A 14,397-nucleotide genomic window follows, 5' to 3' on the forward strand; every position below is an offset into this window, starting at 1 on the left:
TTCTTCTTTCTCTCTTCTTTCTTTCAAGATTTTATTTATTTACTCATGAGAGACACAGACACAGGCAGAGGGAGAAGCAGGCTCTCCACGGGGAGCCCAGTGTGGGACTTGATTCCAGGACCCTGGGACCATACCCTGAGCCAAAGAGAGATGCTCAACCACTGAGCCACCCAGGTGTACCCAAGTCTATCTGCTTTCAAGGCTCTTGGACCTTCTGGAGGGAGCATGGTAGCGATGATATGGGATGATGAGGATGTGGAAAGGGGAGGAGAGAAAAAAGAAGGTTGGAGGGGAGAGGAGGAGAAGTAAGATGGAAATAGGAGGAGAAAGAAGGGGAGAGGATGGAGAAAGAAAGGAAAGGGGAAAGGGAACAGATAGAGGGGAAGGACACAGATTATAATTAAGGTGGATCTCAACACCTCCTAAGGACACCTCACATAACTCAAGAGTGGGAAATTACCAGGGTGCACTGGCCTGTGCAACTGGGCAGAGCAGGGCTGTTCTTTTGGGGGAAGTGGTGGGAGGAGTGGGTAAGGGGGAAAGGCAGGCAGGCATCCCAGCAGCTTCCCATTTGTGATGGGGCTAATTGGCCATTTTGAGATTTGCAGAGTAAATGACTACAAGAAGCCCCTACCACTTGGAAGTGCCTACTGTATCACTAGATCATGAACTGGGGACCCTGGCCTCACTGTTTATTTTCTAACTTCAATACATCATTGCTTAAATTCTCTGAGTCTCAGTTTCCCCATCTGTAAAATGGAACTAAAACTACTTGCCTACTTTCCTTATAATACCTCAGATTTCTTTCTTTTTTTAACTCAAGTACAATTAGCATATGGTGTTGTATTAGTTTCAGGTGCACAATGTAACAATCAACAGTTCTATAAATTTCTCAGCGCTCATCAAGATAAGTGTACTCTTAATCCCCATTAACATTTCACACATCTCCCTACCCACCTCCCCTCTGACAACTACCAGTTTGTTCTCTGTATTTAGGAGTCTTTTTTTTAAAAAAATATTTTGTTTATTTATTTATGACAGACACAGAGAGGGAGGCAGAGACACAGGCAGAGGGAGAAGCAGGCTCCCTGAAGGGAGCCCGATGTGGGACTTGATCCCAGGACCCTGGGATCATGCCCTGAGCCGAAGGCAGATGCTCAACCGCTGAGCCACCCAGGTGCTCCTAGGAATCTGTTTTTTTTTTTTTTTAATCTGTCTCTTTGTTTTGTTTCTTAAATTCCACATATGAATGAAATCATATGGTATTTTTCTTTCTCTGACTTGGTTAGCATCATACACTCTAGGCCCATCCATGTTGCTGCAAATGGCAAGATTTTTTCATTTTTTATGGCTGAATAATATTCTGATGTGTGTGTGTGTGTGTGTGTGTGTGTGTATACCTCATCTTCTTTATCCATTCATCTATCAGTGGACACTTAAACTGCTTCCATATCTTGGCTATTGTAAATAATGCTACAATACACATAGAGTGCACATATATTTTTGAAGTAGTGCTTTTATTTTCTTTGAGAAATTCCCAGGAGTGGAATTACTGGATCATATGGTAATTCTATTTTTAATTTTTTAAGGAACCTCCATACTGTTCTCCACAGTGGCTGAACCAATTTGCATTCCCACCAACAGTGCATGACGGTTCTTTTTTCTCTACATCCCCACCAACACTTGTTACTTCTTGTGTCTTTGATTTTAACCATTCTACTAGGTGTGAGGTGATATCTCATTATGGTTTTGATTTACATTTCCCTGATGATTAGTGATGTTGAGCATCTTTTCATGTGCCTGTTAGCCATCTGTATGTCCTTTGGAAAAACGTCTATTCAAATCCTGCCCATTTTTTTTTTAAAGATTTTATTTACTCATGAGAGAGGGAGAGAGACCAGCAGAGGGAGAGAGAGGGAGAGGTAGTAGCAGGCTCCCTGCTGGGAGCCTGACATGGGACTCGATCCCAGGCCTCCAGGATCAGGCCCTGGGCTGAAGGTGGCGCTAAACTGCTGAGCCACCCGGGCTGCCCCCATTTTTTAATTGGATTATTTGAGGGTTTTTTTTTTGGTGTTGAGTTACACAAGTTTTTTAATATATTTTTGATATCAACCCCTTATTGGATATATCATTTGCAAATATCTTCTCCATTCAGTAGGTTGCTTTTTTGCTTTGTTGATGGTTTCCCTAACTGTGCCAAAGTTTTTCATTTAGTTTAATTTTGCTTTTGTTTCCCTTGCTAAGGGACACATGGCTAGAAAAGTGTTGCTACAACTGATGCTAAGTAGATTACTACCTATATTTTCTTCTAAGAACTTTATAGCTTCAGGTCTCACATTTAGGTCCTTAATCCATTTTGAGTTTACTATTGTGTATGGTGTAAGAATATGGCCCAGCTTCCTTCTTTTGCATGTGGCTGTCCAGTTTTCCCAACACCATTTGTTGAAGAGATTGTCTTTTTTCCATTGCATATTATTGCGTCCTTTGTTGAAGATTAATTGACCACATAGTTGTGGGTTTATCTCTGGGTTTTATGTTCTGTTCCATGAATCTATATGTCTGTTTTTGTGAAACTGTTTTGATTACTATAGCTTTGTGGTAGATCTTGAAATCTGGGATTGTGATACCAGCTTTGTTCTTCTTTTTCAAGATTGCTTTGGCTATTCAGGGTCTTTTGTGGTTCCATAGAAATTTTAGGATTATTTGTTCTAGTTCTGTGAAAAATGCTGTTGGTATTATGAGAGGGATTGCATATAGACATTTTAACAATGATGGTACTCCCGATCCATGATTAGAGAATATCTGAACATGTTTGTGTCGTCTTCAATTTCTTTCACCAGTGTTTTATAGTTTTTGGAGTACAGATCTTTTATATGCCTGGATTATTTGTAGGGATTTCATTATTTTTGATGCAATTGTGAGTAAAATTGTTTTCTTAATTTCGCCTTCTAATACTTCATTGTTAGTGTCTGCAACAGATTTCTGTATGTTCATTTTGTATACTGTGACTTTATTGGATTAATTTATCAGTTCCAGTAGTATTGCTGGAGTCTTTAAGGCTTTCTGTAGATAGTAATCAGACAAGAAAAGAAAATAAGAGGCTTCCAAATTGGTCAGGAAGAAGTAAAACTTTCATTGTCTCAGATGACATGACACTATGTCTAGGACTTCCAGTACTTTGTTGAATAAAAGTAGTGAGAGTGGACGTCCTTGTTTTGTTCCTGGTGTTAGAGCAAAAGCTCTCAGTTTTTCACCATTAAGTAGGAGGTTAGTTGTGGGTTTTCATATATGGCATTTAATATGTTGAAGTATGTTTCCTCTAAACCTACTTTGTTGAGAGTTTTTATCATGAATGGATGTTGTACTTTGTCAAATGCTTTTTCTGCTATTGAAATGTTCATGTGGTTTTTAACCTCTCTCTTGTTAATGTAACCTGTCAATGGACTGATTTGCCAATATTGAACCACCCTTGAACTCCATACCTGGAATAAATCCCACCCGATCTTGGTGAATGGTTTTCTTAATGTATTGCTGGATTTGGTTTGCTGATGGTTTGTTGATGATTTTTGCATGTATGGTCATCAGAGATATTGACCTGTAGTTCTCTTTTTTCTAGTGTCTTTTTCTGGTTTGAATACCACATGTTTCTTAAGTACTTACCAGATGCCAGCACTATGCTCAGTGTTCTTTTTACAGGCAGCATTATTTTTAATATTTAATAATGATCTTATGATTTAGAAAGTAAATTGTGATTATCCTTATTTTATAAATGATTACAATGAGGCTCAGCAAGGCTAAGTATCTTGCACAATGTGGTACTTTTGTTATACTTTCATTATTGGGGTACTATTGTTATTATCTGAAAGATTTTGCCTGAAAGTTTTTTGGCTCAAAGAGTAACTTGAAAAAACTTCATAGCCCATGGGGACACTGGAACCTCATGAGGAGTGAAATAGTTGTTTGAGTTCATCTAAGTATTGCCTTTTCAGATGGTATAAAAAACCCACATCGCTGGCCAGGTTTGTTCCCTGTGAGTATTGGGTTCTTGGGTAGCATCAGTGAATTTATTTAGGCATTTGAATGGTACCCTCTGAAATGTTGCCCTCTCTCAAGGTGCCTTGCTGTAGTGGAGCGGGTCTGCCAGACAAAAAGTGGTTCAGGACTTGGATTTAAAGCTTTGAGAAAACTTTCAGAAATTCTTTTTTTAAGGGTGACATAAACGCCCTATTACTAATATAAAATTTGATGAGCAGTAATAGGGGGCCCATATCCTGTCTCCTTTTGTGATTTCACAGCTTCCACATTATGTTTTAGAGGTTTAAATATATCACCTCTTCAGGACCCTGTAGATTTTAATTACCAAAGTAGCTACATCAGTTTTTACCAAAAGCAGAGTGACCTTATTTTATAGCTGAAACAAAGCCCAGAGCTTGGTCCCAGCAGCAAGTAGTTAATAGGTCATTCCATAAAGATTTATATATACTTTGTGGGCAGAGAAGAATTTCAAATAAGGTAAGTCAAACTATAGACTCACTTATCTTTAATCACTTTAGGCAAGTTAAGATTTACTTCAATTAGGGACTGTATTCTGGCTCGATGAAGTTTGTTTTTATGAAGACTCCAAAAAACACTGTCATTAAGCAATTTAGAGAATAGTAAATTTAGCAACGAATGTTAATGGACCTGCAGGGGAAACAAAACAACCGCGTTTCCTTTTGTTTTAGGAGGAAGAAGGTAGCTTCGCTGTGAGACTAGGGAAACAGGCAGTGTTTCATAATTGTATTTATGCACCTGATGGAAGAAAATATTCCTCCAAAGTGAAAGCAAAAATCTCAGGCAGAAATAGCTGGGTGTTGGAGGGAGGTGGGTATGTGTGTAGGAGAGGGGGAGGGGCGCTCTTCCATTATCTCTTGGGTTTAGCAATAGCAACCTAGCTTTCAGATCACTTTGTTGCTGTGCAATTCTGAAGAGAAGAAAAAAAAATCTGCGATTAAAATCCTCAATTCCTGCTTCTTTATGCTCACACCCTCTAACCTCTTTCCTCAAAAAAAAAAAAAAAAAAAAAAAAATCATTTGCCGGTGTCTTTGCTATGATCCTTCCTTATGTGGGTTTCCTCTCTGGAATAACAGCTAAATCAGGAAAAGGTCTTGGCCACAGCTCACTGCTTCAGCGACTACCTCGAGGCCAGCTGGGGACCGACAGTCTCAGACACCGGCCAGTTGCCACAGATGCAATTGCTTTGAAAAGCAGGCTCCCGTCACCACTAACCTCATGCAGAAGAAATGAAAATGGGAAACGTGGTGATATTTTATTCAGTTTCCTCTGGCTCGTTCTAGGAAACAGAACCGAGGCAACGGACGATTGGAATGAAATGAGGTTTTCTTTTTAGCAAATAAATATTCCATATGCAGAAGCAGTACAAAACATGGCTTAAAGAGTGTTCTTAAAACATTAAATGGCCATTTTTCATCTTTCTATCCGTGAGGACCTGGGGAAGAGGGGGGGTGGCGTAAATGGTTGACACTTAGAGAATGGACCTTCTTATTCTTGTATTTGAGAATAGCCTTCAAATATGCAGAAGCCTTCCAATTTATAATTTGTCATTATATTATTATTATTTTGAAAGATTTTATTTATTTATGCATGAGAGACACAGAAAGAGAGGCACCGGCAGAGGAAGAGGCAGGCTCCCTCTGGGGAACCCCATGCAGGACCTGATCCCAGGACCCCGGGATCACAATCTGAGGCAAAGACAGGCACTCAACCACTGAGCCACCCAGGCATCCCTATAATTTTGTCATTATAGATAGAAGTATCACTGAAGCATGTTTGGGACGAGAGATAAGGAAATGTGGTCATTATGATGTTTTGGGATCTCTTAAGGTTACTAGAATTTCCTGCAAGATAAGATATCCTTCATCTGCAATATGGAATGCAGAGCACCATTCCTCTTAGGGAGGGAGAGAGGGAGAGGCTGGGCCTCCACGTGGGGAAGACCCCGAGCACAAGTAGAATGGAAGTGGCAGTTTGCTACCAAATATGATCCACGTCTTGTACCCTGATGCAGTGAATACACTTCCCTAATAACCCACCTTATTCCAGGCTCCTCACTCCCCTGAGCCTTGTGCCTTCAGTCAGTGGACTTGCATCTGCCTGAGTGGCCGTGTCCCCTCCATGGGGGAGCTTGCTGGGGCCTGCAGGTTTAAAGGAGCAGAGATGTAATCCTGCCATGAAATCCCAGCATTCTCTTCACCATGGGAAGGGCAAGGGCCAGGCTCCCTATGATTCATATGTCAGGTGAACAGCAGTAAATATTCCGGATTCATTGGACTGAGGGAGATGCTGCTTAGCTCAGGTGAGATGGGAAGTCAGGACGGGGACCAGATCTGCCAGGCCAGTGGGAGAGAAGGCTGGTGTCTCAGGTGGCAGCTCAGGGGTTTTGCACGCAGGCTATGGAGTCAGCCAGCCTGGATTCCCACGAACCAGTTGATCTCGGGGGCACTTCCAGACCTCTGCAGTTTCAACGGCAGACCTGAGTTTCCTTATTTCCAAAATGGAAATAACTATGTTCTGACAATTACAAGCGAGAACATGTACCAATTGCCTGGCATGCAGCAAACGCTCAATAAACATTAGGTATTACTGTCATCAAGAGCAAAACAGATTCATGATATGTGAAGGCCAAACCATTATGCTGTACACCTCCAACTTATACAGCGATATGTGTCAATTATATCTCAATAAAATCGAGGAAATGGAATAAATAAAAAAATTAATAACATTGTATTCTTTTTTTTCTTAAAGCAAGATACAGATTTTTCATATGGTGTCTAATGTGTGGCTGATGGTTCTTGTGTCCCAAAGCCTGGGTTCCCCGGTGAGCGGGGAGAGGGGACACATTTAGCTGGTTTTTCTGTCTTTTGCTTCCACTCTGCAAATGTTGATTTTGTGTTGGATTAATTTCTGTGTGGAGAACTGGCATGAAAGTAGGCTGAGCTCTCAGCTGGCCATTTTCTCTTTATGCTCCTGGTCTGTAGAAGTTGTCTAATGAATATTAATGAATCAGTGTTAATAAATGTCTACCTGAGAGAATTGCAGAGTGGTAGCCTCTGACCTTTCATCCTGTCTCCCCTGTTTTCTGGGGTTTTGATAGTGACAATTATGGTTGTAACATCCATTTTTATTAAATAAGGAAAGAGACAAAATTAGGAAAATGAAAGGCTTGGGTGCACTTGGCTGTGCTGCTTTTTAAAAACACATATTAGCTATTAACATTAACTTTGTTCTGGGCACTGTGCCAGCCGCTTTCCTCACACTTTATCCTTTAGTCATTGCAAGAACCTCGGAGGAAGTAATGTTAGTGCTGAGGCTCAGAGAAGGCAAGTAGCCTGCTCCTGGTTGCACAGCTGCAAGTGGCATGTTTGTGGAGTGCCTGTTCTGTGTTATTCCCAGTGCCAAGTGCCAAGGACAGCCAGGCAGACTCAATCCTGATCCTCACAGAGCTTCCAGCCTCCTGAGAAAGACTGATAAATAAAAAGGCCATCTTAAGTCCATGTTAAAAAAAAAATACAGGGTGTGAGGTGCCTGAGTAGCTCAGCGGTTAAGTGTCTGCCTTTGGCTCAGATCATGACCCCAGGATCCTAGGATGGAGCCTTTTGTTGAGCTCCCTGCTCGGTAGGGAGCCTGCTTCTCCCTCTCCTTCTGCCTCTTCCTCTGCTTGTGTGTGCACATGTTCTCCCTCAAATAAATAAAATCTTAAAAACAAAAATATAGGATGAAGGGTGGCAAAGGCCCCTGCTAAGGCCCAGGGGCTGAAAAGAACAAGGCATGTTGGGGGAACTTCAAGAAATTCATCAAGGTGTTAAGGGTTATTTGATAAATAAAGGCATAGGCAGAGGACTGGGGGCTCTCAGGGAAGGGGCCCACTAGAGTTAGACTGATTTTGAGTTGATTTGACAAATGGTGTTGTCAGACTCTGGCGTTTCCCCCAAGGTAGTAATAATAGGCTCTATTATAGGATGATAATGTTTCTTTTCTCTATTAGGATTTTCCCAAAAAGGGGAGGACTCAAGGTTTCTCCGGGCTTATTCTATGTTCTTATGTCTTGATACAAGCTGAGGGGCAGCCCTGACTGGGTCATAGCACATCGCATTCACTAAAGAAATAATCAAAACAAGACACAGCATGTGCATGTGGACTCAGTGCAAAGTCCTGCTGTCTCAGCAGGTCTTGGGGGTGGAGGGGGAGTACGCAAAACATCTCTACTGAATAACACCCATTGATCCTGTATGCCTAACGCTTTGCACTAGGCTGTGCTTCTCAGCTGCACAGGTACAAATTCAGAGTCTCTGAAGTGACTCTATAAGATAGGAACAATTACTCCTAATGCTTCAGATGGGGACACTGAGGCACAGGGAGCTTAAATAGGTTAAGACACCCAGGCTTACACAACGAGTAGGTGCCAGAGCCAGTATTTAAACTTGAGGCGGATGGCCCTAGAGTCTGTGCTCTCATTTCCGATATTTACCCCCTCCTCTCTCCAAATGTTGGAATTGTAATCAACTTGCCAAAAGCTCATGAAATCATCTATGCAAATTATGGAAGACAAGCCATAGTTCCTTTCTTTGGCAGTATATGAATTAAAACCATTTATGGGCAATCTCATGGATAAATCTACCACCACCCACACCCGCCCCCAGTGCTTTTGACTCATCACCTCTATACCTTCGCCAAACAACCAGACGTTGTAAAACTCATTACCTCCAATGGAACAGTAAGTGAAAACGTCCTCCTGGAACCTTGTAGGTGTTTTTTTGTTTTGTTTTGTTTTTGTTGTTGTTGTTGTTGTTGTTTTACCTGAGCCTGAATCGTGGTTCCTCCTTAGAGAGCCGTGGTGACACCGTAGCAGCCTTTTGCAAAGCACCTTAGGGTTCATTACATGACTACATCCTACCCCAGGAGATTCTAATTTAATGGCTCATGGAAGGGGCTGGGGCACACAGATTTGTAACAATACTCTGGGGGCACCTGGGTGCCTCAGTTGGTTAAGCATCTGCCTTCAACTCAGGTCATGATCCCGGGGTCCTGGGTTCAAGCCTCACATCCTGCTCCCTGCTCTGCAGAGAGTCTGCTTCTCCCTTTGTCCCCTACCTCCACCCCACTGTGCTCTCTCTCAAATAAATAAATAAAATCTTAAAAAAAAAGAAACAACCCTCCATAGGTGATTATAATATACAGCTAGAATTGAGAACCACTGGAATTAATTAATCAGATGTACGGCATTAGTCTGGTTAACAGGGAAAGGTGAAGAATGCTTGACATCAGTGATGATGATGATGATGATGATGATGATAGATTAAATTAGTTGAATGAAGGAATGAATGAATGAATAAAGTGATGATTCCACAAAACCTTGGAATGTAAATACTCCCAGACTATTTGGCTATTTCATTAGAAATAAATATAGTTCCTTGCGTTTGCAAACGATGGTCACATCAAGAGACCATTTCTGTTATGGAAAGTGACAACCTCAGATGACCTCTGTGTCCCTTACCCATAATTGACTTGCAGGTTTGTGCCCTCTAGTGCATCTTCTTTCCAGGTTTTATTCATATTGCTCCCCAGCGTTCTTTTCTCTATATTTATGCAGTACTGAGTTCAACTGCTTACCTTGGGGTAAGTGGGTTACTCCCTAGCCCTACTTTTCACCTGTATGAGGAATTTCTGCTTCTCCTGTTATATCAGCCTGAGGGACCCCACCACCCCAGAAATGATGTGGCTCTCATGTTCTCTCATGTTCCCCACTGCCTACAGGAATCACTGGCAGAGAGTTCAGGCAGGAGAGAAGTTTAGTTTAGATGCAGAGAATGACTTCGTATGAAAACAGACATAAAATAATATAGTGTGTTGTGGGGACACTCTGGATATTTTGCTGAAAAATGAGAGAAAACACTAAAGGCTTTTCCAGGTTCCTTGCTGTTAGGTCATTATAATGATTAACATCGCTACTGTGGAAATCATACAATTCCTTTTTTTTTCCTGTTGGGTGCTGATTCTATCTTCAAATCTTCATGAATCTTTCTGTGCAGTATGTATAATTCTCGAGCATTATTCTTATCTACTGGCATATCAGTTCCTCCCTCCCTGCCCCTTCCCTCCTTCCTTCTTTACTTCCTTTCCATCCTTATCCTTCCTTCCTTCTATGCATGTTTCCAGGAAGTACAAAAACTGGAGAAAAAACATACCACCAACATGAGAACGAGGACAAAAACCCCTCGTGTTTAACATATCTGGCTCAACTGGAAATGCAAACTATAATTGTATTGCCATGTCCTAATTTTTTCCATGCCATTTAAAACTAACAAGTAGTTTTGATTTTGCAAAATATCAGAAAAGCGTAGTGCACCAGCTCTTTCAGCTTAATATTTTTTTTTATTTATGATAGTCACAGAGAGAGAGAGAGAGAGAGAGAGGGAGGCAGAGACATAGGCCGAGGGAGAAGCAGGCTCTATGCACCGGGAAGCCCAATGTGGGATTCAATCCCGGGTCTCCAGGATCGCGCCCTGGGCCAAAGGCAGGCGCCAAACCGCTGCGCCACCCAGGGATCCCTCTTTCAGCTTACATGATAGAGAAGAAGATCCCCACAGCATTGTGATAGCAGGACTTCTGTGATTTTAGCATTTCTCCATGAAGGGAGAGGTGTCCATATAGCCTGATGGCAACCAAATCATGCTGTAAGTTGAGCGGTATACCAGCTGACCTGAAAAGATAAGAGACCACTTCATTGTTTTGTTTGTGTTGCCCCTAAATGCAGAGGGCTGCAGCTGAAGAAGTAATATGGTCTCAAGTGAAATTATCCGATAATGGCTTGTAATAAACTGCAGCCTCCATGTGTGAAATTTAATGTTATATTTGCCCTCAAATAAATAAAGTGTTAACTTTAAAAATCAGACACAAAAAAAGGTTTTATCTTTTCAAAACACATCCTTGCCATCATTTAAGAGGCTATACCAGAGTCATGCATCTCACTATGGCTCTATTACAACCGGGAAGCTTCCAGTGTGCAGACGCCCAGACGGATTCCCTGTAGGGCTCCAAAGGGTTTCTTGGCTGTTGGAGCAGACCTGTTGTGGATTACAGACTCCGACTTTACTCCATGTGTTAGAATACTAGTCTGAAATTGTACATCATGTTTGGAACTTTAAAATTAAATCTCATTTGCCTTTTAGAATGGCTGTAAATACAAAACCTTAAAATTCATAATTGGAAATCTGTAAGTCTTTTAAACCTTTTTCATGCTTGAAGCTACTAAATTGCCTTTACAATAACAGCTCCTTAATTTTCAGCATTTATAAGTAACTTCAGTTTGGTCGTATAATATGTGGACCCCTCCCAACTCAGTCAACGCAAAAATCATTGTTCTGGGAAGGATAGACACACATTGTAAATTCAAACATTAGTTTAAGGTAATTAATAACAACCAGGAAAAGGAAAGGATTTATGTGCCATGAAACCTATAACTCTGTAGGAATTCACATAGGTCAACATATTGGATTTACTTGTTTTAATATCAGCTATGCACTAAGGAAAGCCATGACTGCTTTACCACTTCAATACTTAGGTATTGAAAACCATTATGTATAGAAAAGTGGAGAAATCTGCAATAAAAATATAAATAATCTTAAATGATATTATCATGTGGAAATGATTATTTAGAATATAAGCCCGTTTTTCTGGTATTGTTAAAGTGTCATTTTCCTCCAGATTATTGAAACATTCCCTAAGCACCAATAGTTAAAAGTAGAATAGTTTTTTTTAAAGATTTTATTTATTTATTCATGAGACACACACACACAGAGAGAGAGAGAGAGAGAGAGAGAGAGAGGCAAAGACACAGGCAGAGGGAGAAGCAGGCTCCATGCAAGGAACCTGATGTGGGACTTGATCCCGTGTCTCCAGGATCATGCCCTGGGCTGGAGGCAGCGCTAAAACCCTGAGCCACCCAGGCTGCCCAAAAGTAGAATAGTTTTTGATAGACATCATTTAAAATTGATTTGCATACTCCTATATTGAATATAACTTTTTTTTTTTTTTTTTTAAGTAGGCTCCATGTCCAGCATGGAGCCCAATGCAGGGTTTCAATCCACAACCCCGAGATCAAGACCCAAGCTGAGATCACAAGTTGGGCGCATAACTGACTGAGCTACCCAGGCACCCTGGATATAATTGAACTTTTTAACGAATCAGTTTGAATGTCAAACTTGAGGGGCTGGATGTTAAGTGGTATAATCAGAAACAAGGAAATAATATTTTCTCCCTGCACACAAAAACCTCCTTTTCTTTTTCAGTGCTATGCATCAAGTTTTCTAGGGCAGGTTTATGGATGCTATCTTTAATTCCCACCCCTGCCATCCAAGCAACTATGCTATCTGAACGCTTCTTGTTCTTCACCAACGCCACTACTGATGTACAGGCCATTAATATCTCTTGGCTGGATGTTAGGAGGAGTTTTCTAAATGGTCTTCCTGCCTTTATGTCGTCTGACCACCCTAAAGTCCACTCTTCATTTTATAGCCAGAGTGATCCTTCTAAAAATGCACATCTGATCTAATTCCCCAGCTTAAAACCCTTTAATGGCTTCCTATGGCTCTCAGAATAAAACCCAACTCCTTAGTGTGGCCTCCTTAGAGGCCCTTCATGATACAATCTCTATTACCTCTGTTTTTTGTCTGCTTGATGTAGCTGTGTCTGATAGATCGTTAAAATCTCCCACTCAGACAGCGGGCTTGTCAATTTCTCTTTGTAATCCTGGTGGTTTTGCTTTCCGTAATTGAAAGTTATGTTATTAGGTACATTCAGCTTCTTGGTAGTGGCCCTCTTTATTTCATTTGGTTTAAAAGAACTTTTTTTTTTTTTTTTTTTGCCTGATATTAACAATGCTTCATCAGCTTTCTTTTTTGACAGCATTTTGATAATTTATCTTTTTAATCCTTTTATGTCCAGTATTTCTGTGGTTTAGTTTGTGTGTCATTTGCTGGCATTATATACTTGATAGTTATTTTAAGCCAATCTGATAATCCGTCTCTTAATAAGTCATTTAAATCTGTTTAGTTATTATACTCATTGATATATTTGTGTTTAATTTTACAATTCCATTTTGTGTGTGTGCTTTGTGTGTCATGCTTTCCTTTCCTTTTTTTTCTCCTCCTCTGCCTTCTATTCAATGATCAGTTATCTATATTGAATTTCCCCACCCCATGGCCACTCTTTTCTCTCTGCAGGTTTGGAAGCTTTAGATATTTTTATTAATATAAAATATCCTATAGACAAAACATTCAGACAGTCATTATTTCTACACATCTCCCAAGCGTGACAAAGGACTTAGCATGCTTTAGCCATCCATTGTACGTTTCTTTTATTCTTGTCCTTTTTTTTAAACACTAAAGTAGTTATTTTTAATTTTACCATCACATTTTATTAATTCCCTTCCTCACCAGTGTCTTGTATCCTTTGCTTTCTCTCTGGGCTTATTTTTCTTATTGGGAAAGGATGTTCTTCAGTAGTTTTTCTGGTGTAGATCTGTAGGTGGTAAATGCTGTTAAAATGTCTTTGTTTTGACCTCTGCCTTAAATGGAAATCAAATTCTTACTTGATAGTGTTCCATTCAACTTTTAAGATATTCAGCTGTTGGAAGCCTGGGTGGCTCAGTGGTTGAGCATCTGCCTTTGGCTCAGGTCATGATTCCATGGTCGTGATCCCCGCATGGAGCCTGCTTCTCCCTCTGCCTGTGTCTCTGCCTCTCTCTCTGTGTCTCTCATGAATAAATGAATAAAATCTTAAAAAAAAAAAAAGATATTCAGTTGTCTTCCTGTTTCTGTTGTCGTTTTTGAGAACTCTAGTTATGGTCTCTTTGTAGATAACCGATGTTTTCCCTTTGGTAACTTGAGAGATTTTATCTTCATCATTATGGCCCTGTAGTTTCACTATAATGCCATCGAAGTATGAGTTTACTTTTATTTATCTTGCTTGCTACACAATGTATTCTGATGTTTTGATTAGAAAACCTTCAGTCATTTCTTCTTCTTTTTTTAAGTAGAGTTTCTCCAGGCCATCCTTCAGATTTTCCTTCTGGAACTCCTATTAGACATATGTTGGAGCCACTCCATGGAAACCTCATGAATCTTAAACTTTTTTGCTCACATTTTAAAATCTCTTTATTTTTCTATACTGTGTTCTGGGTGAATTATTCAGTACATCCCTTTAATTCATCACTTTTACTCTCCAACTTTGGCTGGCTCCAGACTTAATACTGTCTACTGATTTTCTTGTTTCAGTGACCATATTTTTATTTTTAAGATTTCTAGTAGATCTTTTTCACATTTGTCTATTATTTATTC

General features: G+C 40.4%; 1 long non-coding RNA gene across 1 annotated transcript; it reads right to left on the reverse strand.

The window, feature by feature from the left end:
* Nucleotides 1-10,518: 10,518 nt before the first annotated feature.
* LOC125752826 (uncharacterized) lies at nt 10,519-12,829 on the reverse strand. Its single transcript, XR_007403240.1, has 2 exons — nt 12,717-12,829; nt 10,519-10,760 (listed from the first exon to the last, which is right to left on the reverse strand). It is a non-coding gene; the product is annotated as an uncharacterized LOC125752826 (long non-coding RNA).
* Nucleotides 12,830-14,397: the final 1,568 nt, after the last annotated feature.

This window comes from Canis lupus, chromosome 17 (genome assembly GCF_003254725.2).
Source record: "Canis lupus dingo isolate Sandy chromosome 17, ASM325472v2, whole genome shotgun sequence".
Lineage (NCBI taxonomy): Eukaryota > Metazoa > Chordata > Mammalia > Carnivora > Canidae > Canis > Canis lupus.